The 26,114-nt window shown below is 39.8% G+C and overlaps 1 protein-coding gene and 1 pseudogene across 2 annotated transcripts in view; both read right to left on the bottom strand.

Moving 5' to 3' along the window:
* FAR2 (fatty acyl-CoA reductase 2) overlaps positions 1-26,114 on the bottom strand; it is a 154,078-nt gene that overhangs the window by 43,422 nt on the left and 84,542 nt on the right. The gene's annotated exons all lie outside the window — the stretch shown is intronic.
* Positions 260-26,114, bottom strand: LOC120247404 (annotated as a pseudogene).

Genomic DNA, 26,114 nt, shown 5'->3' with positions numbered 1-26,114 from the left:
AGAAAAAGGTCCAAGTGAGAACATCATGCTTTATTGACAAATGATTCATTTCCATCAATATTTACTGAGATCACTTTATATGACAGACTCTATGCTAGGCATTGTGGGCAGAAAATGAGTGAGGCACAGTTCCCGCTCTCAAGAGATTGCTCTTAGTGGAACAGAGGAGAACTGACACCTAAATGAACATTAAATATAATACGTGAGTGCTAAAACAAAGGGGTCACAGAGGCAGGGTGGGTAGCAAGATCTGGAAATTTCAGGCCGCCCATCGAGGTGGTGATGCCTGAGGTGAAACTGGAGAGCGGAGAAGGGCTGGGGTAAAAGTCCCAGTCCAAAAGGCAAAAGCAAAGGTACAAGGTGTGGCGGATCGTGCTGTATGGAGGAAATACAAGGAGTTCAGGGCTACAAGATGGTAAATGATAAGGCTAGGATTGGCCCCACACCTGTGAAAATGAAGCTGAGAACAGCCATCGCATTTTTTTTTTTAGACGTATGACGGAATTACTATTACAGCGGCACTTATATTTAGAGAAAATATGGGAGCAAATAGCTTGGTTTCACTGGAACTAACAGGCCTACCTAACCATTTCTGAATAAATATGGTTTTCTCTTCCTTGAGCCAAAAAGGGGCCTAGTACCTCCCTTTCCTTGTATGTTAGCTATTCTTAGGGTTGAAACATGACAAGAGATAAAGGGCAGAGGAGGTTGAACATGTGAAACCACAAACCAGGGACTTGGTTAATCCTGAAGTGGCACCAGATGAATCTATTGTCCTGTCCATTTAAAGCCAGTGCCAGGAGCACAGAGAAGGAGCAAATCTGTAGGGGGAAGCCAGATGCAGCTCTCTGGATCCTGGGCCTCCCAAAAAAGGCACCAAATGTGGTAGGCATGCAACATGAAGTGTTTTGTCTTCAAGCTCAGGTTTAAAACTTGGAAGCAGCAGTGAGAGCTTTGAATGAAACGATGCTGTGGTGTGGGTGCAGACTTCTTCATGTCACTGTCACTGATGGCCACCTGTAGCCATTTCCAGGTGATCTCCTGGATGGGGTTGGGTTGATCTTGCAAAACACAAGCCCAGGGACCGGCCCTGACATCAGCACTCGTGACGAAGGAAAAACAGGCAGAAGAGTCAGCACTGTGCTTTGTTTAGTCTGGTCAAGATTTCTCTGTCAGTAACTCCTCAAGGAACTCCTTAACTTCTCATAGTCATAATTTACAAATTGTAATTATAGTCATAATTTATACCGTAAAAGGATTTTGAGGCTGTTCTTGGGAGGAGCTCTTTGCCTTTGGAGGACTCATTCACTCATGAATTTACTCAACAAGTAATTTTGAGGACCTATCATGCCATTCTCTGTAAGAAGTTCCAAAGATTAACAGACGTAAAGCAAATAGACCCCCACACTCCCTCCAGCAGAAGAGGCCAGCAATGCAAAGTAAGTATGCAAACAAGATAATTACAGACTGTTACAAATGCAAATAAAATAGGGATCAATGACAGAAATCACACCCAATCATCAACACTATTTACTTCAGGAAATCTGGATTTCAAATCATGTTAGCTATATTCCCAGAGTTCCTACTTAAACCCCACTTATTGAGGGTTGATGTGAAAAATACTATTTTGAAGAATACATTTGGACTTGTGAAAAATAGCAGTCATAATTTTGGTCATGTTCAATAATGTTATTCAGGCTGTAGTGTATCCAATGATTTTCTCAAGATTTTATCACTTGGGAAAAGTACTGACAAGTCTTGTCTTGTCTGCCTTGAAGCTCAGGAAAATGCTGTCAGTCACCAAGTCTGGCAGGCAGTATGATGTCTCAGTTTAGTGCACAGGTTCTAAGCAAGATGATCTGAAATCAAATTCCAGTTCTATCACTTATTAGCTCTGTGACTTTATGCAAACTGAATTTCCCTATGCTCTAGTTTTCTCATCAGTAAATGGAGATAACAAAAGCATCCATTTAATAATGCTGTGGTAAGCATGACATGAGTGAATACATTAAAACTCTTAGCAATCATCTGACTTTAGCTTGGGTCATGATCTCATGGTTCGTGAGTTTGAGCCCCAGGTCGGGTTCTGTGCTGACAGCTCAGAGCTTGGGGCCTGCTTTGATTCTTGTTTTCCTCTATCTTTGCTGCTCCACCCCTACTTGTACTCTGTCTCTCTCTCTCAAAAGATAAACATTAATTTTTTTTAACTTTCAGCAATAAAAACAGTATTCTATTGGCACAAAATAGACACCTAGACCAGAATAGAGAGGCCAGAAATAAATCCACATTTATATGGCCAATTAATCTTTGACAAAGGAGGCAAGAATATACGATGGAGAAGACAGTCTCTTCAGCAAATGGTGCCCAGAAAACTGGACAGCCACATGCAAAAGAATGAAACTGGACCTCTTTCTTATACCATCCACAAAAATAAACTCAAAACACATTGATGACCTAAATGTGAGACGTTGAACCATAAACTAGAAGAAACCATGGGTGGTAATTTCTTTTGCATTGGCCATAGAAACATTTTTCTTGATATGTCTCCTCATGCAAGGGAAACAAAAGTAAAAATAAACTATTGGGACTATACCAAAATAAAAAGCTTTTGCACAGCAAAAGAAACCATCAAAACAAAACAACAAGACAACCTACTAAATTGGAGAAGATATTTGCAAATGATAAATCCAATAAGGACTTAATATCTAAAATATATAGAGAGCCCACACAAGTATACACCAAAACATCCCAAATAATCTGATTAAAAATGGGCGGAGAACCTAAATAGACATTTCTCCAATGAAGACATCCAGATGGCCAACAGTCACATGAAGGGATGCTCAACGTCACTCATTCTCAGGGAAATACAAATCAAGACCACAGTGAGATATCACCTTACACTTGTCAGAATGGGTAGAATCAAAAAGACAAGAAATAACAAGTGTTGGTGAGGATGTGGAGAAAATAAAATCCTTGTACACTGCTGGTAGAAATGTAATTTGGTGCAGCCCCGGTGGAAAACAGTATAAAGATTTCTCAAAAAATTAAAACTAAAATTACTATATGATCCGGTAATTTCACTATTAGGTATTTACCTAAAGAAAACAAAATCACCAATTTGAAAGATATACACGACCCTATGATTACTGAACACTTACTTGGCATTACAATAGCCAAGATATGGAAGTAACCTAAGTGTCCATCAACAGATGAATGGATAAAGAAGAGTTGGTATATACACACAATGGAATATTACTCAGCCATAAAAAGAATGAAATGTTGCCATTTGCAGCAACATGGATGGACCTAGAGGATATAATGTTAAGTGAAATAGCGAAAACCAAATACTATATGATCTTACTGATATAAGGAATTTAAGAAACAAAGCAAACAAACAAGGGAAAAAGAGATAAGCAAAAATCAGACTCTTAAATACAGAGAACAAACTGATGGTTGCCGAGGGCAGGTGAGTGGGAAGATGGGTGATATAAAGGGATTAAGAGGACACGTAACATGATGAGCACTGAGCAATGTACAGAATTATTGAATTATTATATTGTACATCTGAAATGAATATAACATTGAATGTTAATAATGCCAATAAAAAAAGATACCTCTTAGTTTCCTATAGTATATACTCAGTAAGTATCAGCTATGAATACAGTCATTGGTTATACATTTTTCCTCTTAATAATTTCTGGTTTTTTCTTTTGACATTTTTTTTTAATTTTTAAAAATTTTTGTTTATTTGTTTTGAGAGAGAGAGAGAGGGAGGGAGAGAATCCCAAGCAGGCTACACACTGTCAGAGACTGACTTGAGGCTCAACCTGAGCAGAAACTAAGATTGGGATACTTAACTGACTGAGATGCCCAGGAGCCCTCCCCTTTGACATTTAAGTACTGTCTTATGCATTTAAATACCCTCTTTTGTGGCACAAAAACAGACACATAGACCAATGGAACAGAATTGAGAACTCAGAAGTGTTGGGAGCCATTCTGAGCCCACTAGTCGAGAAAACTCCTGGTGAGGTTAAAGCAAGTTTGCACGGTCTCTTGCCAATCAGATGATGACCGATATCCACCCCTACTCAATTATTTCTGCTTGAGCACTGACCCCTAGGGTACCTTGTTGATCAATATCGGGAGTGACTTGTCTCCTTATTCTGGCCCTGGTATGATGATTGCACCTTGTGAAGGAACTTATTGTGGGAACTTGTTCTTTTGATTATGGGAACAGACCTCGTGTCTCCAGCAGGTCCTGTTTCCCTCCATACTTTCCCTTGAGCTATGAACAGGCTAATGACCCCTAGTCATAAAATATTGACCTTTACATGTACAATTCTGTTTCTACCGTTGCATTAGTCCAAGATGTTCATACAGCTCAACATGTAAATCAACTAACCAAAAATGTCTCTCATGCCCTAGCTATTCTAGAAATCATAAAAGTAGACACAAAGGTAAATGCACTCAAAGGGGCTATTCTATGTATTGGAAATAAGCTAAACTCTTTAAAGGTATGGTTGGCTCTCTGGTGCAATAAAGCATATAACTGGAAAACCAAGTCTTGCCCGGAGACAAAGAGCCTAACTTAGAGAGAAGGAACAGATAAGGGCAGAAGATAAGTTAGTACATACACCTTTACTAACCGATGGTGTATAGCAGCCCCTTCCCTAAGGCCTACTTTCCACAAATACCTTCCCTTACCCTGGCAGCTGTGATGAGGATGGATAAGAGTATCTACAAACCTATGACTTAATCTTAGTGTTATTATAATGTGAACACCTTGTTATTTTCTTAGTTACTCAACTTCACTATAATTGGGGCTGTTCTGCAAGAAGACTTCTGTAAAACCTGTTTCTGTACATTTTCCAAAAACACCTTATCACAAAGAGCTATCCATTGTAAAAATTCCATTTCCTGATGCCATGTTAACATTTGACCTATAAATAAAGACACCAAAACCGACAGGACAGAGATGCCTGCCTGGTGATCAGAAAGGATCTCGGGGCTCTCTCATTCTCTTTCGCCAACACCGTCCATCCTTCAGGGACCCCTGGACCTGTCGGAGCCGGCGCGGCCTCCGACAATGTCAGATGCTTGTTTTGCAATACCATATGCTTTAGTGGAGTCATATTTTCTAGAAATGCAAACATACTGTTAAGATATTTAAAAAATTCTTTAAAATGTTTTTAATGTTTATTTCAGAGAGAGAGAAAGAGAAACAGTGTGAGTAGGGGAGGGACAGAGAGAGAGGGAGACACAGAATCCGAAGCAGGCTCTAGGCTCTGAGCTGTCAGCACAGAGCCAGATGCGGGACTAGAACCCACAGACAGTGAGATCATGACCTGAGCAGAAGTTGGATGCTCAGCCGACTGAGCCACCCAGGTGTCTCTTAAAAAATTTTTTTAATGTTTATTCATTTTTGAGAGAGAGACCGAGACAGAGACAGAGCATCAGCAGAGGAGGGGCAGAGAGAGAGGGAGACCAGAATCTGAAGCAGGCTCCAGGTTCTGAGCCGTTACTACAGAGCTCAACATGAGGCTCGAACTCCCAAACCATGAATGAGATCATGACCTGAGCTGAAGTGGGAAGCTTAACTGGTTAAGCCACTCAGGTGCCCCATTACTGTTCACATATTTTTATCACAGACACAGTTTTGTAGTATGTGATAAAAAAATTTTAGGAAGCAGGTAATATATTTCTAATGAGCAAAGGAAGGATTTCTTTTGGAACAAAGGAAGGATTCCTGTGTCTCCCAAGAACGGAATTTGTCTGCTCTGTTTGGAGTCCAAATACTTCTGAAATACAACCGAAATCATGGCAGAGTACACGGAGTTCTCCGACAGGAAAACAAAACATAAACTCGTATTTCCTGGCACTCATTACCCAATTGTCAAGAGCAGGTGGCAGAGGAGTGTGGCCAAGACGCTGATCAAGGCAAGTGATTCAAAAAAATGTCAGGGAATTCCTTATCCTCTAATCAAAGTTGTGTCAGAGATGCTTCCTCTGCTTCTTGCTTCCACTCTCAATACATAGCTTAACACTGGCCCCAGAAACTCCTATATAAAATTTGGCTCCCTGAATTCTATTCCATATGTTAAACTTGCAAAGTCCAGAATTATATCCTGAATATAATTCATTAAAATAATTAATTATTTTAAAAATTAAAAGAACCTTACATTCAGAATGGATGTTATGCAACTCTACAAGGAGGAATATGTTTAGGACAGCTGGCCAGGTCATGGTTTGCCATTCATATCTTCCAATTGCCAGTGCAGAGAGCAAAGGACAATTTCCTGTCCCTCATGCTCATGATATGGCTTATGAGAAGCCTACGACATTTTGACAATTTCCAGAAATATCCTGCATAATGTACGATGTACGATGCTTGAGTAATAAATGAAGGGGCCTATGAAGGTCAGCCAGTGCCTGTTTGTTGAACACCTGCTAAGTGCCTCATACTAGCTGGGCACTGGGAACAGTAGTGAATAGGCTGTAGGTAGCTTAGATTCTTCCTTTCCATTTTGGAGCCTTCTTTCTCCTTAAGATCATTTCCCATGGTCATGAGTAGTAATAGTTTTTACTATCCTTTTGGTAGTAAAATGAGGCTGTTCTTATTTCTAGAGAACAGATGTGAAAATACTGAATCATAATTGTTGTGCCAAGTTATAGACATTTTTTTGCTCGTTTCAGCATATGAGAATTATTCTTTGAATGGTTCTTCTGGAAAATAAAAAATTAAGATTCAAAAATGTAAGGGAGACAAGTTTACCCAAATTTCTTGATAGTCCCTTAGAAAAAAAAATATTAAAAAACAAAACAAAACAAGGTCTTTGCCTCTCAGGAATCTTATACAACCAAGGTTTCTTGGTCTTGGCACTATTAACATTTAAGGATGGATAAGTATTTGGGGGAGGTGGCTGTCTGGTACAATGTAAAATCTTTAGTTGCATCCCTGGCCTCTACTCACTAGATAGTAATGATGTTGCTCTTCCCTAGCCAGGTGTGACAACCCAAAATGTGTCCGGACTTTGTTAAATGTGCTTTCAGAAAAAACTGCCTCTTCTTCAGAGAATTATTATTCTTGGATCTTCTTCAATTCCTGTTTTATATTATTCAGCACATCATACTAAAAAATCAAGATTCAAGGCTCAAATTTCTGCTTGTGAAGTTAAGTACAAATAAGACCCACTGCCACCCCTATTTTACCTGTCTTAAATCCTTCAGAGCTAAGTATATCTACCCAAGCAAATCACAGGTGTGGCAAATCCTGATAGTACTCAAAGTGAAGATGAAGGAAGATTTCTTCAGAGGAAGATGAACCCCTTTTTATTTAACCAAATCTCTTCTGGTCTCTGTGCTTGAAGTTAAACTATGAACCCCACCTTTCATACAGATTGAGGCTCTCAATTTTATCCATCTAAACTGATTACTGGCAAACTCTGGAAAGAATGGCAATTGGGCCAGCAGGAGATCAGCCAAGGAAAACCATTTAGTATTGGCTACTGTATATTAATAATTCTATAAATAATTGAGCCAGTCTCATCTATTGATGATTCTGTTACCTCTTTCAGAGATTCAGATGTGATGTGTATGAAGATGTATCTCATGTAGGCAAATGGAGTGTCGGTTGGCAATGGGAACAGTAATATGGGCTGATCTACTGAACAAAATTGACGTTATTTTGTAAAACTCGGTAAATGAAAATTGTTCTGCTTCATCAAAATCAAACAGGTAAAATTCTTTCAATAAGTGTGTTGAATCAATTGTATAAATTAATTAACAAAATATTATCCAATGAAAAAAAGGAGACCACAAACTTGTGAAAACATCATTAATGTCCATTACAAATCTCTGTGGGAATGATTGGGGGAACGAAATAAATGACAGCTGTATAATAGTGTGACAGGATTAAAGGGAAAGAGTCTCTTTTCATGTCTGTTAATTTCTTTCCATGATATCAAAAGGTAGTTTAATAATACATACTTTGAAAAAGTTCTCAGAAAGTTATGGCAGCTGGTATTTTTATAGGCTCTTCTTTTGTTGTGGGCACTAAAGATACAAAGAAATTTGCAAAACCAACCTCCTCAGTTTATTGTTCTTTTATTTTAGAGAGAGAGAGTGCAAGCTGGGGAGAGGGGCAGAGGGAGAGAGAGTATATTAAGCAGGCTCCATGCTCAGCATGAAGCTCCTTGAGGGACTCAATCCCATGACCCTGGGTCTTGACCTGAGCAGAAATTAAGAGTCAGATGCTCAACCAACTGAGCCACCCTGGTGCCTCCAAACCTCATTTGTTTAAAATGTGTTTAAATTATTTTTGAAAACGTGGCTCAAATGACATTACACACTGTTACATCCTGAATTATGTCCTCTCCAAATGCATAAGTTGAAACCTTAACCCCTATTGTGATGGTGTTTAGATATAAGGTCTTTGGGCTACATGAGGTCATCAGGGTGAGGCTCTAATTCGACAGGACTGGTGTGCTAATAAGAAGGAAGAGACACCAGAGAACAGTCTCCCCTTAAACATTAGGCACCAAAGAAAGGCCATGTAAGTACGTAGAGAAAAGGCAGTTGTCCACAAGCCAAGAAGAGAGCTCTCACCAGAAACTGAATTGCTGGCACCTCAATCATGGACTTACAGCCCCCAAAACTAGAAGAAATAAATATCTGTTAAAGCCACCCAGTCTGTGGTATTTTATTATAGCAGCTTGAGTAGACTAATGCACACACATGAGCAGGGACATGAACATTTTTGGATGAGTAAAATAACTTGACAGTAATTCCTGTCAACCTTACTCCAATTATGGAATAAACCTTTATAGTGAAGTAAAAGTATATCTCATTTTTCCATCTTTGCAGATAGAGGTAGGCTATTGATTCATGGCATTTACATGTTTGTGAAAATATGGACAGGCCTTTTACAATAAACTACAGAGAACTCATGAATCCAAGCCTTAAAAGTCTATATATAAGTCACATATCTGTTTTCAAGTACTTACTTGGGAAAAAAGAGTTTTCATCAGAGAGTTCTTTCTTTTTTTTATTTAGCTTTAGTTTCCAAATTACACAATTCAGCAATAAACTTAGATACCTTTCATTGTGGGCTTGTTATAGAAAGTCTTTCTGCAAGAACTTTTAAGTTCTTGATGGAAACATATTAACCTCCAGGGGGATTGTGGGCAATTGCTGGGGGCACAGTCCTCACTAATTAGATTAGCAATGAGCCATTGTCAGGAAAAAAACAATTTGGAAAGACTTCTGATGGGGGAAAGACAGTCCAGGCTGGTTTCAGGGACACAAAATTTACTAATCACCTTAACACATTCTTCCTAGTTTCCTTGTGCTTAGCTCATTAGTAAGTGTTCCAAAAAACCCTCCAAACTTAACAAAGATGAAAAAGGAAAAAATATGACCTAAACTCATTATTTCATCATAATTCATCATATTTCATCATAAATAGGTGTATAGACTGCCTACAATGTGAGACCTATAAGGTTTGGTGTGAATAATGAAAATGTAAACATTCTTCCTAAATGGTAAAGCATTATGAAAATGCATGGCATCATTACTATTGTTTATAGGTAAGTCAAACAATAGGCAACATGTGAATGTTCTAAAATGGTGTCAAGACAAACCTCTAGCCAGGCTTATCAAAAAGAAAAGAGAGAGCACCCAAATAGACAAAATTATGAATGAAAATGGACTTATTACAACCAACCCCTCAGAAATACAAGCAATTATCAGGGAATACTATGAAAAATTATATGCCAACAAATTGGACAACTTAGAAGAAATGGACAAATTCCTAAACACACACTCACTACCAAAATTCACACGGGAAGAAATAGAAAACCTGAACAGACCCATAACGAGTGAAGAAATCGAATCAGTGATCAAAAATCTCCCAACAAATAAGAGCCCTGGACCTGATGGTTTCCCTGGGGAATTCTACCAGACATTTAAAACAGAATTAATCCCAATTCTTCTCAAGCTATTCCAAAAAATAGAAGTCGAAGGAAAACTCCCGGACTCATTTTATGAAGCCAGCATCACTCTGATTCCCAAGCCAGACAGAGATCCAACAAAAAAAGAGAACTATAGGCCAATATCCTTGATGAATACGGATGCAAAAATTCTCAACAAGATCCTTGCAAATCGAATCCAGCAGCATATCAAAAGAATCATCCACCAAGATCAAGTGGGATTCATTCCTGGGTTACAGGGCTGGTTCAACATTCGCAAATCAATCAATGTGATCCATCATATCAATAAAAGAAAAGATAAAAACCATATGATCCTGTCAATAGATGCAGAAAAAGCATTTGACAAAATACAGCATCCCTTCTTAATAAAGACTCTCGAGAAAGTTGGGATAGAAGGAACCTACTTAAACATCATCAAAGCCATCTATGAGAAGCCTTCAGCTAACATCATCCTCAACGGGGAAAAACTGAGAGCTTTCCCCCTGAGATCAGGAACACGACAGGGATGTCCACTCTCACCACTGTTGTTTAACATAGTGCTGGAAGTCCTAGCATCAGCCATCAGACAACAAAAGGAAATCAAAGGCATCAGAATTGGCAAAGAGGAAGTCAAACTTTCACTCTTCGCAGATGACATGATACTCTACATAGAAAACCCGACAGACTCCACCAGAAGCCTACTAGAACTGATCCAAGAATTCAGCCAAGTTGCAGGGTACAAAATCAACGTACAGAAATCGGTTGCATTTTTATACACCAATAATGAAGCAACAGAAAGAGAAATCAAGAAACTGATCCCATTCACAATTGCACAAAAAACCATAAAATACCTCGGAATAAACCTAACCAAGGATACAAGAGATCTGTATGATGAAAACTATAGAAAACTTATGAAGGAAATTGAAGAAGACACAAAGAAATGGAAAAACATTCCATGCTCATGGATAGGAAGAATAAATATAGTTAAGATGTCATTACTACCTAAAGCACTCTACACATTCAATGCAATTCCAATCAAAATTGCACCAGCATACTTCTCAAAACTAGAACAAACTATCCAAAAATTTGTATGGAACCACAAAAGACCCCGAATAGCCAAAGTAATACTGAAAAATAAAACCAAAACGGGAGGTATCACCATCCCAGACTTCAGCCTCTACTACAAAGCTGTCATCCTCAAGACAGTATGGTATTGGCACAAAAACAGACCCATAGACCAATGGAACAGAATTGAGAACTCAGAAGTGGACCCAAAAGTATACAGCCAACTGATCTTTGACAAAGCAGGAAAGAATATCCAATGGAAAAAAGACAGCCTTTTTAACAGATGGTGTTGGGAGAACTGGACAGCAACATGCAGAAGAATGAAACTAGATCATTTTCTCACACCATGCACAAAAATCAACTCAAAATGGATAAAGGACCTGAACGTGAGACAGGAAACTATCAACACCCTAGAGGAGAAAGCAGGAAACAACCTCCTTGACCTCCACCGCAGCAACTTCTTACTTGACACATCCCCAAAAGCAAGGGAATCGAGAGCAAAAATAAACTGTTGGGACCTCATCAAGATTAAAAGCTTCTGCACAGCCAAGGAAACAACCCAGAAAATTAATAGGCAACCAACGGAATGGGAAAAGATAGTTGCAAATGACATATCAGATAAAGGGTTAATATCCAGAATCTATAAGGAACTCACCAAACTCCACGCCCGAAAAACAAACAACCCAGTGAAGAAATGGGCAGAAGACATGAACAGACACTTCTCCAAAGAGGACATCCAGATGGCCAACAGACACATGAAACGATGCTCAGCATCCCTCCTCATCAGGGAAATACAAATCAAAACCACACTGAGATACCACCTCACGCCAGTCAGAGTGGCTAAAATGAGCAAATCAGAGAACTCTAGATGCTGGCGAGGATGTGGAGAAACGGGCACCCTCCTGCACTGTTGGTGGGAATGTAAACTGGTACAGCCCCTCTGGAAAACAGTGTGGAGGTTCCTCAGGAAACTAACAATAGAACTCCCTTATGACCCAGCAATAGCACTGCTAGGAATTTACCCAAGGGATACAGAAATGCTGAGGCATAGGAGCACATGTACCCCAATGTTCATAGCAGCACTCTCCACAATAGCTAAAACATGGAAAGAGCCTAAGTGTCCATCAACAGATGAATGGATCAAGAAGATGTGGTTTATCTATACCATGGAATACTACATGGCAATGAGAAACAATGAAATCTGGCCATGTGTAGCAACATGGATGGACCTTGAGGGTGTTATGCTGAGCGAAATAAGTCAGGCAGAGAAGGACAAATACCATATGTTTGCACGTATAGGAGGATTAGGAGGAACTTGACGGAGGAACAAGGGGGAGAAGAAGGGCGGAAATGGTGGGGGAAAGGGAGAGAGGCAAACCATGAGAGACTCTTGAATGCTGACAAAAACTGAGGACTGATGGATGTGGGGGGGAGGGGGGGATGGGCATGGAGGAGGGCACTTTGGGGATGAGCACTGAGTGTTATGTAGAAACTAATTTGACAATAAACTATTTGTAAAAAAAAAAATAAATAAATAAATAAATCCTCTATTACGTTAAAAAAAAATAAAAAAAATGGTGTCAAGAGTCACAAGCAAATGAAAATTTGATGCTCCCTATTTTGTCTTGATGAATTATAAATTGGTCAGATTATAAATAAAAGAATGATTGATCTATTAACACAATGACCAAAGGAACCCAACTGAATGGATAGTAAGCTAATCTACTTTTTCATGCTCTGCTTGGAACTAAAGACTATTTTTTTTAAGATGACATGACATAGATTATCTATCTATCCATCCATCCATCCATCCATCCATCCATCCATCCACCCATCTTATCAACAGAGTGAGAGAAAGATAGAGAGGGAGGAGAGAAATTGGTGAGGGAGAGAGGAGGCAGGGAGATGGGGAGAAAAATGTGTGTGTGGGGTGGGGGAGGAATTTTAAGAAACTGGATCATGAGATTGTGGAGGCTTGGCAAATTCAAAATCTGCAGGCTGGAGACTCAAGGAAAAGTTGCATTTTAAGACCAAAGGCAGAATTCTTTCTTGGGGGAAATCAGTCTTTGTTCAGTTGGGTCCTTCAACTGATTGGATGAGGCTCACCCACTCTATGGAGGGTAATCTGCTTTACCCAAAGTCCACTGGTTTACATGCTAATCTCATTCAAATACACCTTCATAGAAACATCTAGAGTAATGTTTGACTAATATTTGGGCATTGTGGTCTAGCCAAGTTGCCATATAAAATTAAACTTCTTAAGTCCATCCTTGTTGACTTGGCACCCACACAAATCTCCTTAAACCATAATTTCCAAAATAATGACAACAGCAAACTCATACTTCTGCCCAAAATTATATGACTATCCTGCATACAACTAAAACATATTAACCCTTCCCCCAGAAAAGGATGCAGAGTCTTTGGGTAATATTCTTCTTCTTCCTGACATCCTATAACTTAAAATACTATGACATAAAGTTAAAAGAAGTTAAATACCATGACAAAAAATTAATATATCTTATGTCAAATGATAAAGGATTAGATAGTGAGGAAAACATTTGTTTTATACAGACATACACACACAAGCGTATTCATACAAAATAAATAATCAATGATAATTAGAGTCATCATTTCTATAACCAGTCACATGGCTGCAGCTGGTATTGTAACTACATTTTGGTTGTCATTTCAGTGGGCCAGGATTCTTTACTTGATGGGGGTGACCCAAGCCTTTATTCCTGAATGGTCTGGGCCATCAGCAGTCCTCTCAGAATTGGACCATTGTAGTTTTTCATTGACCTAGATCACAGGGCATTATAATGCTAAGAGATGCCCTGAGGGATTTCCTGTATTTCAGACACTCTTCTTTTCCTCCAAGTGTTTCCTATTGGTAGATAAGATCAATACTCACCCAGCCAGCACAGAGACTGCCCTCTTCGCCTATGGATTCAGAGGCATGAGAAGTTCAAAGTGGCCAGAAACTAGTCTTAACTTCCAGTTCAATGGAATCATTGTTGTGTCTCCTGGTGGAAACATTCTTTCCTTTGGAACTAAGATTTCTAGGCCAGCAGAACACAAGGTCATGGGGAGATGGAGAAAATTTTTGATAGTGGGCCACCCGGGGTAATAGTGAGTGGTGACACTCTCATTTCTGCCCCTTAACTTATCAACCTGTGAATCTTGGCTATTGGAGAAATAGCATCATCTATTGGATGCAGATTCAGAGCATATACAGCCTTCTGGAGATTTTGCCCCTTTCATTCAAAGTACTGCCATATAACTGGCACTATAAATGAGTCTTCTAAAGACCATTACATCATTCTGTCAAGTCAGCTGCTTCGGAACGGTTCTTACCATGTTCTCCATGGTAAGACCAGTGAATTCTATGAGCATGAACCCATTGACACACTTCATTTGCTCTGAAGGGAGTTCCTTGATCAGAAGCAATGCTGTGTGGAATACCACAATGGTGGGTAGGCATTCTATAAATCTGCTCATGGTAGTTTTGGCAGAAGTATTACATGCGGGGAAGGCAAATCCATATCTTCTATTTCAGTAAGAATAAAACACCAACCTATGATGGAAGTAGTCCAATGTAATTAATCTGCTTCTAGGTAGCTGGCTTATCACCCTGAAGATTCAGTGTTGGTCTCCTTTGCTGGCAAAATGGGCACTCACCAGTGTGTTTGTGGGCAGGTCGGCCCCAGTTAGCATAAGTCTGTGCTGCTGAGCCCACACATAACCTTCATCCCTGCCACTATAACCACTTTGTTTATGAGTCTATTGGGGGATAACAGGGGTAGCTGTGTATTCAGAGAATAGGTCATTCTATCCATTTGATTATTAATATCTTCCTTGGCCAAGGCTACTCTTTGGTAAACATTTATGTGGTGCACAGGTATCTTCATGTTTTGCTCCATTCCACATACCTCTTCCCCAAACTTCCCTGTTGTCAATTTTCTAATCATGTTCTTTTGAAGTCCCTGACCATCCAGCCAAACCATTGGCCACAGGTCATAAATCAGTATACATTTATACATCTGGCCATTTCTCCTTCCAAGCACAGTGAATACCCAGGTGTACTGCTTGAAATTCTGTTCACTGAGAGGATTTCCCTTCATCACTATCCTTCAGGGATATCCCAGAGAGAAGCTGTTGTTCACTTTGGATGGTACCTACATTTCTCTCTTCTTCTGTCAACTGATCATAAGAAATTCCTCACTTGGCCATAGATGCAGGCTGAGAGAAAAAAAGGGAGTGTAGTACTATTGGGGACCATGGGCCTTTGGGCCACTTCTTCATGTAAATTACTTGTGTCTTTAGGGCTTTCTTGAGCCTGATTAGATATGTAAAACTTGTATTTGATGATGAAATGCTGCTGTGCATACCCAACTTTACGGCTTGGTGGGTGAGATAAGACCCAGTTTATGATGGGCAGCTCATGTTGCATGATAACTTGGTGGCCTATGGTTAGGTGTTCAGTTTCCACTAAGGCCAGTATCAGGCGTAGGGCTGCTTCTTAAAAGGAACATAGTTATCCATAAAGGACAGCAGGGTTTTACTCCTCAGAGTCTGTGCTGTGACTCACCAGTAGAGGCCTGCTGAAGGCTCCCAACAGCCTCCGTATCTGCCATTGCCACTTCAAACACCATGGGATCCGCTGGATTATATGGCTCAAGTGGCAGAGTGACTTGCACAGCAGCTTGGACCTATTGCAGAGCCTTCTCTTGTTCTGGGCCCCACCCCAAAATGGCACCTTTTTGTGTTACTCACTAAATGGGTCAGAGTAACCACCCAAACAAGGACGATGTCGCTTCCAAAATCCAAAGAGGCTCAGTAGGGCATCGTACCTCTTGTTTGGTTGTAGGAAAGACTAGAAGCAGCAATTTATCCTTTATCTTAGAAGGAATATTTCGATGTACTCAACACCACCAGACCCCTAACCTCCCACTGAGATAGAAGATTCTTGAATTTTTGTTGGATTTTACCAATAAAGTTTTTTTTGGTTACCATCCTCCAGTAACAAATATCTTACAAATAAGTCTACAGTACTTGCTACTTCTTGGTCACTAGGTCCAATCATCATAATGCCATCAATGTAATGGAGCAAAATGATAGCTTGTGGAAGGGAAAGGTGATCAAGATTCCTGCAAATTAAATTATGGCATAGGGCTGCAGAGTTGATACATCCCTGAGGTAGGACAGTGAAGATGTCTTGCTGGCCTTGCCAGCTGAAAGAAAATTGTTCCAGTAGTTTTTATGAACATGTATGAAGAGAAAAGTATTTGCCAGATCTATAGCTACGTACCAGGTACCGGGAGATGTGTTAATTTTCTCAAGCAATGAAACCACATCTGGTACAACAACTGCAATCAATGAATTACCACTGTGTTAAGCTTATGATAATCCATAGTCATTCTACAAAATCCATCTGTCTTCTACACAGGCCAAATAGGCAAGTTGAATGGGAATGTGGTAGGAATCACCAACTTGGCATCTTTCAAGTCTTTGATGGTGGCACTCATCTCTGCAATCCCTCCAGTAATGAGGTGTTTCTTTTGGTCTACCATATTACTAGGTAAAGGCAGTTCTAGTGTCTTCCACTTGGCCTTTCTCACTCCACAGGTCAGGGATCTGTGGGGATTATGCCAGCTACTGGGTATCTCTATTTGAATTATGCCTTTCTGAACTGAGGAAATAACCACAGAATAGGTTCAGACACCTACTGAGCCCACTGTGAGATGGTTCTAACATAACACTCCCCTGATCACCTGACCTCCATAAGTTCCTCTTCTGACTGATGGGACTGCAGTGCTTTGGGTGTACACTGCTTAGTGTTTTGGGTTTCCTAGAATTATTGTCAGTTCAGAGCCAATGTCCAGTAGTCCCCAAAAGTTCTCATTATTTTTTTTCTCAGTGTACAGTTAACCTGGTTAAAGACTGTAGGTCCCTTTGGGGATGGGGGGCAAGATTGCCAGAATATATTTTTAGCAATATACAGGGGACCTATTTCAAAGGGAGCTGGCTTCCTCTTCATTCTGGATCTGTAAATTGGCTTGTATCTGGGAACTGATTCAGGGGTCATAACTCTGTTTTTATGATTCAAGCTAGACTTTCGTTCAGTTGACCTAGAACATTTCTGCCTATACAGATCAAGCAAGAATTTAATAGGCTTCCCATCTATTTCACTTCTAGGAACACCATGATCGACCAGTCATTGCCCTAGCACTCTATAAGTCAGATTATATTCTTTTTTTTTTTTTACAAACAGTTTATTGTCAAATTAGTTTCCACATAACACTCAGTGCTCACCCCCACAAGTGTCCTCCTCCATGCCCATCCCCCCTCCCCCCCACATCCATCAGTCCTCAGTTTTTGTCAGCATTCAAGAGTCTCTCATGGTTTGCCTCTCTCCCTTTCCCCCACCATTTCCGCCCTTCTTCTCCCCCTTGTTCCTCCGTCAAGTTCCTCCTAATCCTCCTATACGTGCAAACATATGATATTTGTCCTTCTCTGCCAGTCAGATTATATTCTGATTTCTGCTTCATTCTGCTGTCCATTATGGAACCATGACCACTTTGACTTTGGCAATGGAGGGTCATCACTCGGCTCCTGCCATGCCAGGATCCTCAGTGCATTTAGGTTTCCCAACTTAATGACAGCAGGCCCCATTGTAAGTTCTGGCCTACAGAGAAGAATGATTACTTAGGTCTTCGAGGATCCTGGGGCTCCCTTCACAAATTTATTTCCATAGTCCAGCCAAGTTGACACATAAAATGAACCATCATAGTCATTAATATTTTCTCCTAATACATTCACCATATGTAAGACTTCTCCCATAAATTGTAATGAACAAAATCCTTGGTTGATGGCTTGGTAGCTGAATAAAAAACACATATTGACAGGAAGGAAGTTTTTTAATCCAAGTATTCACTGCTGGTAAACTCTTCTATCTCTGACAGTCTCAGCTTAAGTAACAGCAACAAAAAAATTATGTGAGGTATTATAGCAGCACAGTGAGAAGAATACTGGTGTAGGAATTAGTAGCAAAGCAGATTTTGTTTCTAGGACTCAATTTTTTTTCTCTTTTGTGAAATAATATTCTATCTATTTCACAGGGTGGTTCTAATAATCAAATAAAGTTAATAAATGAGAGAGATTATTACTCCCAGTGTCATCTGACCAGAACAGAATGAAGTTTCTCTTGTTCTGGATGTTACATACTATACTATTAATGCTACTTTGATCCTGAATCCAAATACCTTGTGCTTATTTATTAATAGGCATTAAGGGTACATCTTGTCACCCTAATTAGATAGTAAAACACTTGCCACAGATGTACTTTATATTGTATTATTCCTTACATGCTAACTAGCACAATACTATGCGATGAAAAGTGGCTTGATAAAATTGTTAAGTCAATGAATGAATGAGTCAGAACTGAAGGACTGATTCATTTAATCAATGAATAAAAAATCAGGGGCTGGTTCACAAAGCCTAGTGGGTATTTGAATTATCTGGAAAGCTTGCTAAAATGCCCTTTTTACCAGACTCCATTTTCTGAGATTCTAATATAGAAAGCTGAGGCAGGGCCCAAGTGGATGCATTTTAATGAGTACTCTACTGATTCAGACATAAGTGGTAAAAGAAATGCAGGTATAAGGAATTTAATTGTGTTCTGATCATATTTTGTACCTTAGCCTCTATCCTTAATGTAAGCCTATGTTGTCCCTATGATTTTTCTACTTAAAACAATACATAAAATTATCTGCTTACTTAAGAATTCTCATTTCTAACAACAGTAGAATGTGACTAACACAGGACACTGCAGACCATGGCTTCAGTCCAGCCTGAGCCTCAGTCTGAGCTTCCAGGACTTCCCACTTGCATGAAGGTAATTTCGATCTACAGACTTTGTACATATTTGCTGCCAGCATCTGAGTTCACAGGTGCTACCCATAACAATGCATGCATCAATAGACATAGAATGGGGACACATCTTTTCAAATAAATAACTTAAACTTATTTTTTTCTTTGTATTCTTTTTTCTTTGTATTCTTGCTTCCAATACTAAAAGTTGAAAGAAATAGCTATTTAATGGATTTTTAAAAATATAGTGCAAGTAAGATAGTTGCAAATGACATATCGGATAAAGGGTTAATATCCAAAATCTATAAGGAACTCACCAAACTCCATACCCTAAAAACAAACAACCCAGTTAAGAAATGGGCAGAAGATATGAACAGACACTTCTCCAAAGAGGACATCCAGATGGCCAACAGACACATGAAACGATGCTCAGCATCCCTCCTCATCAGGGAAATACAAATCAAAACCACACTGAGATACCACCTCACGCCAGTCAGAGTGGTTAAAATGAGCAAATCAGAGAACGTGAGATGCTGGTGAGGATGTGGAGAAACGGGCACCCTCCTACACTGTTGGTGGGAATGTAAACTGGTACAGCCCCTCTGGAAAACAGTGTGGAGGTTCCTCAAAAAATTAACAATAGAACTCTTCTATGACCCAGCAATAGCACTGCTAGGAATTTAGCCAAGGGATACAGAAATGCTGAGGCATAGAAGCACATGTACCCCAATGTTCATAGCAGCACTCTCAACAATAGCCAAAACATGGAAAGAGCCTAAGTGTCCATCAATGGACGAATGGATCAAGAAGATGTGATTTATCTATACCATGGAATACTACATGGCAATGAGAAAGAATGAAATCTGGCCTTGTGTAGCAACATGGATGGACCTTGAGGGTGTTATGCTGAGCGAAAGAAGTCAGGCAGAGAAGGACAAATATCATATGTTTGCACGTATAGGATTAGGAGGAACCTGACGGAGGAACAAAGGGGAGAAGAAGGGCGGAAATGGTGGGGGAAAGGGAGAGAGGCAAACCATGAGAGACTCTTGAATGCTGACAAAAACTGAGGACTGATGGATGTGGGGAGGAGGGGAGGGATGGGCACGGAGAGGGGCACTTGAGGGGATGAGCACTGGGTGTTATATGGAAACCAACTTGACAATAAACTATTTGTTAAAAAAATATATATATGTGTGTGTGTGTATATATATATATATATAGTGCAAGTATATGAACAGATATTTGTATAGAATAGCATACCAATGATTAATAAACATATTGTATAACCCCAGCATAATAAAGGTTATATACAAGGTGACCTAATTTCTTCTAATAAGATACAGTCTGACACTCATATGGGTTCAAAGACTTATTCACAATCATTCAAGCAGAGCTTAGAGATAAGGTTGGAGTTTTCTATTTCCCAGTCCATACAACCGTATCCCAGCCTTTTATTCAACCAAGGAAACTGCATAGAAGCAAAATAGCCAGAATGTATAAAGGTCTTTAACAGCAAGGCCTGATTAAAAGGAAATCAATTCGACATCATGAATTCAGTCCATCAAATAGACAATTGATTCATAATTAACACTGAGATACTAGTACAAAACCATAGCACAAATTATTTTTTGTACCAAAATATTACAATGGTGTATATGTAAAAAATACACGTGGGATAGCAGAATTTGCTACTGTCAATGATCTGACACAGTATTTGTTAGCTGTATCCATCCAAAAAAAAAGACCCAGCGTTAGTTACTTCATGTACTGAGATTCCAGGAGCTTAGTCATTGCCACATACCAGCTAATTATTCTTGAACCACATGGGAAATTATATTTTTTAAAAAGGCTAATATGAAGACTAATTATATATAAATCAATATGGCAAATTGGAAACCTTATTTTCTAATGGGCTTTACTGATACTGACCTATGCCAATAAATTGATAGTCTCTTGATAGATATAGATATAAATATATAGATATAGATATAGATATAGATATAGATATAGATATAGATATAGATATAGATATACTATTCAGAAATGGACAGTTAGGCCTTCATGAAGGATTCATTCTGGATTAAGGCTAATGCTCTTCCCTGTACAATCCTCTCCATAAGATCTTATTCTGTGTCAGAAGCAGAGCAGGCCACAAACAGCATTCATTCTTTTTCTGATAATGTACAATGAGTTCTATTAAAAAGCAACAAAGATTTTAGGCATTTACCTTTAAAATAATGGTACTCATAGAGCTGAAAAAAATATTTCATGTCTATATTAAACTGTGTGTAGTAGCTGTATAATATCAGAAGAAATATAACAGGTTTGTACACCAAAGTGCAAGCTATCAGAAAGACAGTCCATCAAAGCTGCTTTTGGGACAACTTTCTAGGCCTAATCATTTAATATCACTGTAACAGAGAAAAAGAGGCACTCTGTTCTCTCCTCTGGTTTCTGTGTTACTTAAACAGATACTAACTCCATTTTAAACTCTCTTTCACAATGTTAATTGCTGTGAACTATCCAATCACATCACCTATGTTTCACATGCTTTTCACAGTATTTACTGGAATTTTAATTCCACTCTTTGTTCATTTTACTGTGGCCTGGGATAGAATATCTTTCAAATTATTAAGGCTCCTATTACACCATCTGACCTCTGCTGTCTAGTTCTAAATGTGAACCATTATTTCATAATTTATAAGCCAATCCAATTTATTACTAACCTGCTTCATATCTAGGGCAAACACCTATGTTTATTTATCAATCAAAAATAAAGCTATAATAAAGATGTGGGGCTGCTCATGGATAGGAAGAATAAATATAGTTAAGATGTCATTACTACCTAAAGCACTCTACACATTCAATGCAATTCCCATCAAAATTGCACCAGCATACTTCTCAAAACTAGAACAAACTATCCTCAAATTTGTTTGGAACCACAAAAGACCCCGAATAGCCAAAGTAATCCTGAAAAATAAAACCAAAACGGGAGGGATCACCATCTCAGACTTCAGCCTCTACTACAAAGCTGTCATCCTCAAGACAGTATGGTATTGGCACAAAAACAGACACATAGACCAATGGAACAGAATTGAGAACTCAGAAGTGGACCCAAAAGTATACAGCCAACTAATCTTTGACAAAGCAGGAAAGAATATCCAATGGAAAAAAGACAGCCTTTTTAACAGATGGTGTTGGGAGAACTGGACAGCAACATGCAGAAGAATGAAACTAGATCATTTTCTCACACCATGCACAAAAATCAACTCAAAATGGATAAAGGACCTGAACGTGAGACAGGAAACTATCAACACCCTAGAGGAGAAAGCAGGAAACAACCTCCTTGACCTCCACCGCAGCAACTTCTTACTTGACACATCCCCAAAAGCAAGGGAATCGAGAGCAAAAATAAACTGTTGGGACCTCATCAAGATTAAAAGCTTCTGCACAGCCAAGGAAACAACCCAGAAAATTAATAGGCAACCAACGGAATGGGAAAAGATAGTTGCAAATGACATATCAGATAAAGGGTTAATATCCAGAATCTATAAGGAACTCACCAAACTCCACGCCCGAAAAACAAACAACCCAGTGAAGAAATGGGCAGAAGACATGAACAGACACTTCTCCAAAGAGGACATCCAGATGGCCAACAGACACATGAAACGATGCTCAGCATCCCTCCTCATCAGGGAAATACAAATCAAAACCACACTGAGATACCACCTCACGCCAGTCAGAGTGGCTAAAATGAGCAAATCAGAGAACTCTAGATGCTGGCGAGGATGTGGAGAAACGGGCACCCTCCTACACTGTTGGTGGGAATGTAAACTGGTACAGCCCCTCTGGAAAACAGTGTGGAGGTTCCTCAGGAAACTAACAATAGAACTCCCTTATGACCCAGCAATAGCACTGCTAGGAATTTACCCAAGGGATACAGAAATGCTGAGGCATAGGAGCACATGTACCCCAATGTTCATAGCAGCACTCTCCACAATAGCTAAAACATGGAAAGAGCCTAAGTGTCCATCAACAGATGAATGGATCAAGAAGATGTGGTTTATCTATACCATGGAATACTACATGGCAATGAGAAACAATGAAATCTGGCCATGTGTAGCAACATGGATGGACCTTGAGGGTGTTATGCTGAGCGAAATAAGTCAGGCAGAGAAGGACAAATATCATATGTGTGCACGTATAGGAGGACTAGGAGGAACTTAACAGAGGACCAACCGGGAGAAGAAGGGGGGAAATGGTGGGGGAAAGGGAGAGAGGCAAACCATGAGAGACTCTTGAATGCTGACAAAAACTGAGGACTGATGGATGTGGGGGGGAGGAGGGATGGGCATGGAGGAGGGCACTTGTGGGGATGAGCACTGGGTGTTATGTGGAAACTAATTTGACAATAAACTATTTGAAAAAAAAAATAAAGATGTGGGGCTAAGGAAAAGAATGATAGGAGAATTTCTGAGTCTGGATTCTTGTCTGCCTTCTAAGGGTCTGCCTCTACTTACCATGTTCTATTTTGTATATTTGTGTACATGAGTTTTCTGCTGTACGAGCGTTGAAGTTCTTCAAGGGCAAAGGCCTTAGTCATCATTTTGTGCTTTATAATATTATAGCCGAATGACTAAATTCTGTCAGATCCTGTCTCTAGCTGCATTTATGTTCATCAGTGATCTCACATCAGAATCCTGAGCTCTTTGAGGGTGGGAACAGTAGACTCACTTTTTATTCCTACTGCCTGATAAACTCTACGTGGCCAATCAATGTTATTTAAGTGAATGAATACATGAGCAAATGAATGGATAAATGGATGTGTGCAGTCAAATGCACCCCAGTGATGGCTGGATGCTAAGCCATGTCTCTTGTCTCTGAAATCCTTGTCTCCAAGGACTCTGCCACACAAAAGGCAACATGCTCGGCCTGTCACATTGACATATATGGTCTCCAAAAGGCTGTGTGAACCAACTGGCTTGGAATATATATCTGTGAAATCATTTGAATAACTTTAACATTTTTAAAGTTCAAATTTGGTACCATTTCACATGGATGTTAATAAGAAGCTGCTTTAAATCATCTTTCCTGTTCACTGAACACAGCTTTAAAATTCCATTTGATGTATTCATTCATACTTCCTTTCCTGAATTCAGCAACTTGGGGGGGTCGAAGGGACCAAAATAGTCATTCTTGATTTTGCCTATCATTGTACATTTTGTGACCAACCTTTGATTATTTTTGGCTTCATATATATATATATATGAACATACAGGAATGCCTAAATTACATAGCAAGTAGCAGGTAAGGTGACACCTGTTATTTTCGTAATAGTTACTTGATCTAAGTTGGGAAATTCCTTCCTTCCTTCCTTCCTTCCTTCCTTCCCTTATTCATTCATTCAGCTGCTGGCTAAGTATATATTATGTTGCAGGCATTGTGCTAGATCCTGGGGATATAATGAAGAACAAGACATCTACCTGTTCCGGATAAGGTGCTTTGTCTCTCATCACATGAAAGAACTTCTAACACCTGCAACTGGCTTAAAGCTCACTTGTATCCTCAGAATTCGTCCTAAACTCAGGATGAATTTAAAGACCCATTTAGACCCCAGAGTTTCTTTTGGACTTGGACAGTTCCGGGAAGTGAAATGAATGGGATGCACAATTTCAGAGTCTCCCCATGAATCCACAGGTGTTTTGTCTACAACTGATAAGCCTTCTGACTCTGACCTAATTCCACAGAAAGTACCTCGTCATACCAGCACAGTCTGGCTTCTCCCACATCCACTCAGTTCTGATCCAAACTCCAGCACAGGCGGAAGAAAAATGCACCAGAGAGCAGTGGTTTCAAACATCTGCAGAGACTGTATTTCTATTTATTGAGCATGTGCTACATGATAACACCATAATGACACAACTGAGAGACCGAATAACCGGGCAATGGCCAGAACATGTATTAAAATAGAACTTTGACCTACCATCTGTGACAACCTGCCCGGGAACCCATACCCTTATCTGCAATAAACAAACCAGAATGCCAACGCGCTATAAGTCAGATTTGCAGGAAGTCAAATTGCTATTACCTAGTAACAATCCAGGAAGCTGAACTGTAACATTTCTGCAACAGCTGGTCCAGAACCACGAGGACTTGAGTAACAACTGGCAGCTTCTCTAATGTCTGTTCCTGTTTCCAACTTAGAGAGAAAAGCCAAGGACGTGCCTCTCACCAACCACACCAGGACACCCCACTTCTTTTTTTTTATTTTTTTTTATTTTTTTAATGTTTTTTATTTATTTCTAGGAGAGAGAGAGAGAGAGACAGCGTGAGCAGGGGAGGGTCAGAGAGAGAGGGAGTCACAGACTGAAACAGGCTCCAGGCTCTGAGCTGGCAGTCAGCACAGAGCCCGACGCGGGGCTCGAACCCACGAACCGCGAGATCATGACCTAAGCGAAAGTCGGACGCTTAACCGACTAAGCCACCCAGGCGCCCCAGGACACCCCACTTCTAATGAGGCCACCTACAACTTCTCTGAGCCGACAGCCCCCAATCAGGACACACATAAAACCTTCCCGTTTTCTACTAGAACGCTTTCCAGCTCTTCTACCTGTTTTGGGGTCTGTGCCAAAACACAAATGACCGAGGCTGACTCCCTTGCTAGAATAAGCTCTCAGAATAAATTGCCTCTGCTTGTTCTCATTTGGATAGTTTTCCTTTATTTCCACACAACCGTTATACTCATTTTCTAGATAAGGGAATTTACAGAGATTAACTTTTAAATGGAGCCATCCAAGCAGCAGAGCTGGGTTTTGAACCTGATCTCACTAGTTCCAAACTGATTCTATTAACCATTACCCAAACGTAGAAAAAATAAAAGTAGCTTTTCCTCCACTGTCCTCTGCTAAGCTTAATTTGCACTTCCGGAATACTTTTACCTTTTCTTAAAAGAAAGGGATTTGAGTATAGTGGTATCAGTCTACTGGCCTGGTAGTTAAACAGAAAAGTTCAATTCAGATGCAGTATTAAGAGTTTAAGGAGATCATGAGGGTTGGAATGTGACCCTAATTCCATATTTCTTTACCATGATTTGACTGTCTGAACAGGTCTAGAGCCCAGGAGGTGGCGAGACCTGGGTCGCTCGTGGGGCAATAGTTCTGAATGTGTGGTCACTGACCCACGGGACCACAGAGCTGCCCACTTCCGTTGCAT

Source organism: Hyaena hyaena, unplaced genomic scaffold (genome assembly GCF_003009895.1).
Source record: "Hyaena hyaena isolate Hyena2069 unplaced genomic scaffold, ASM300989v1 scaffold_520, whole genome shotgun sequence".
NCBI classification, from domain to species: Eukaryota; Metazoa; Chordata; class Mammalia; order Carnivora; family Hyaenidae; genus Hyaena; species Hyaena hyaena.
The sequence above is the reverse complement of the archived record's forward strand: the minus strand, read 5'-3'. Positions and strand labels throughout refer to the sequence as shown.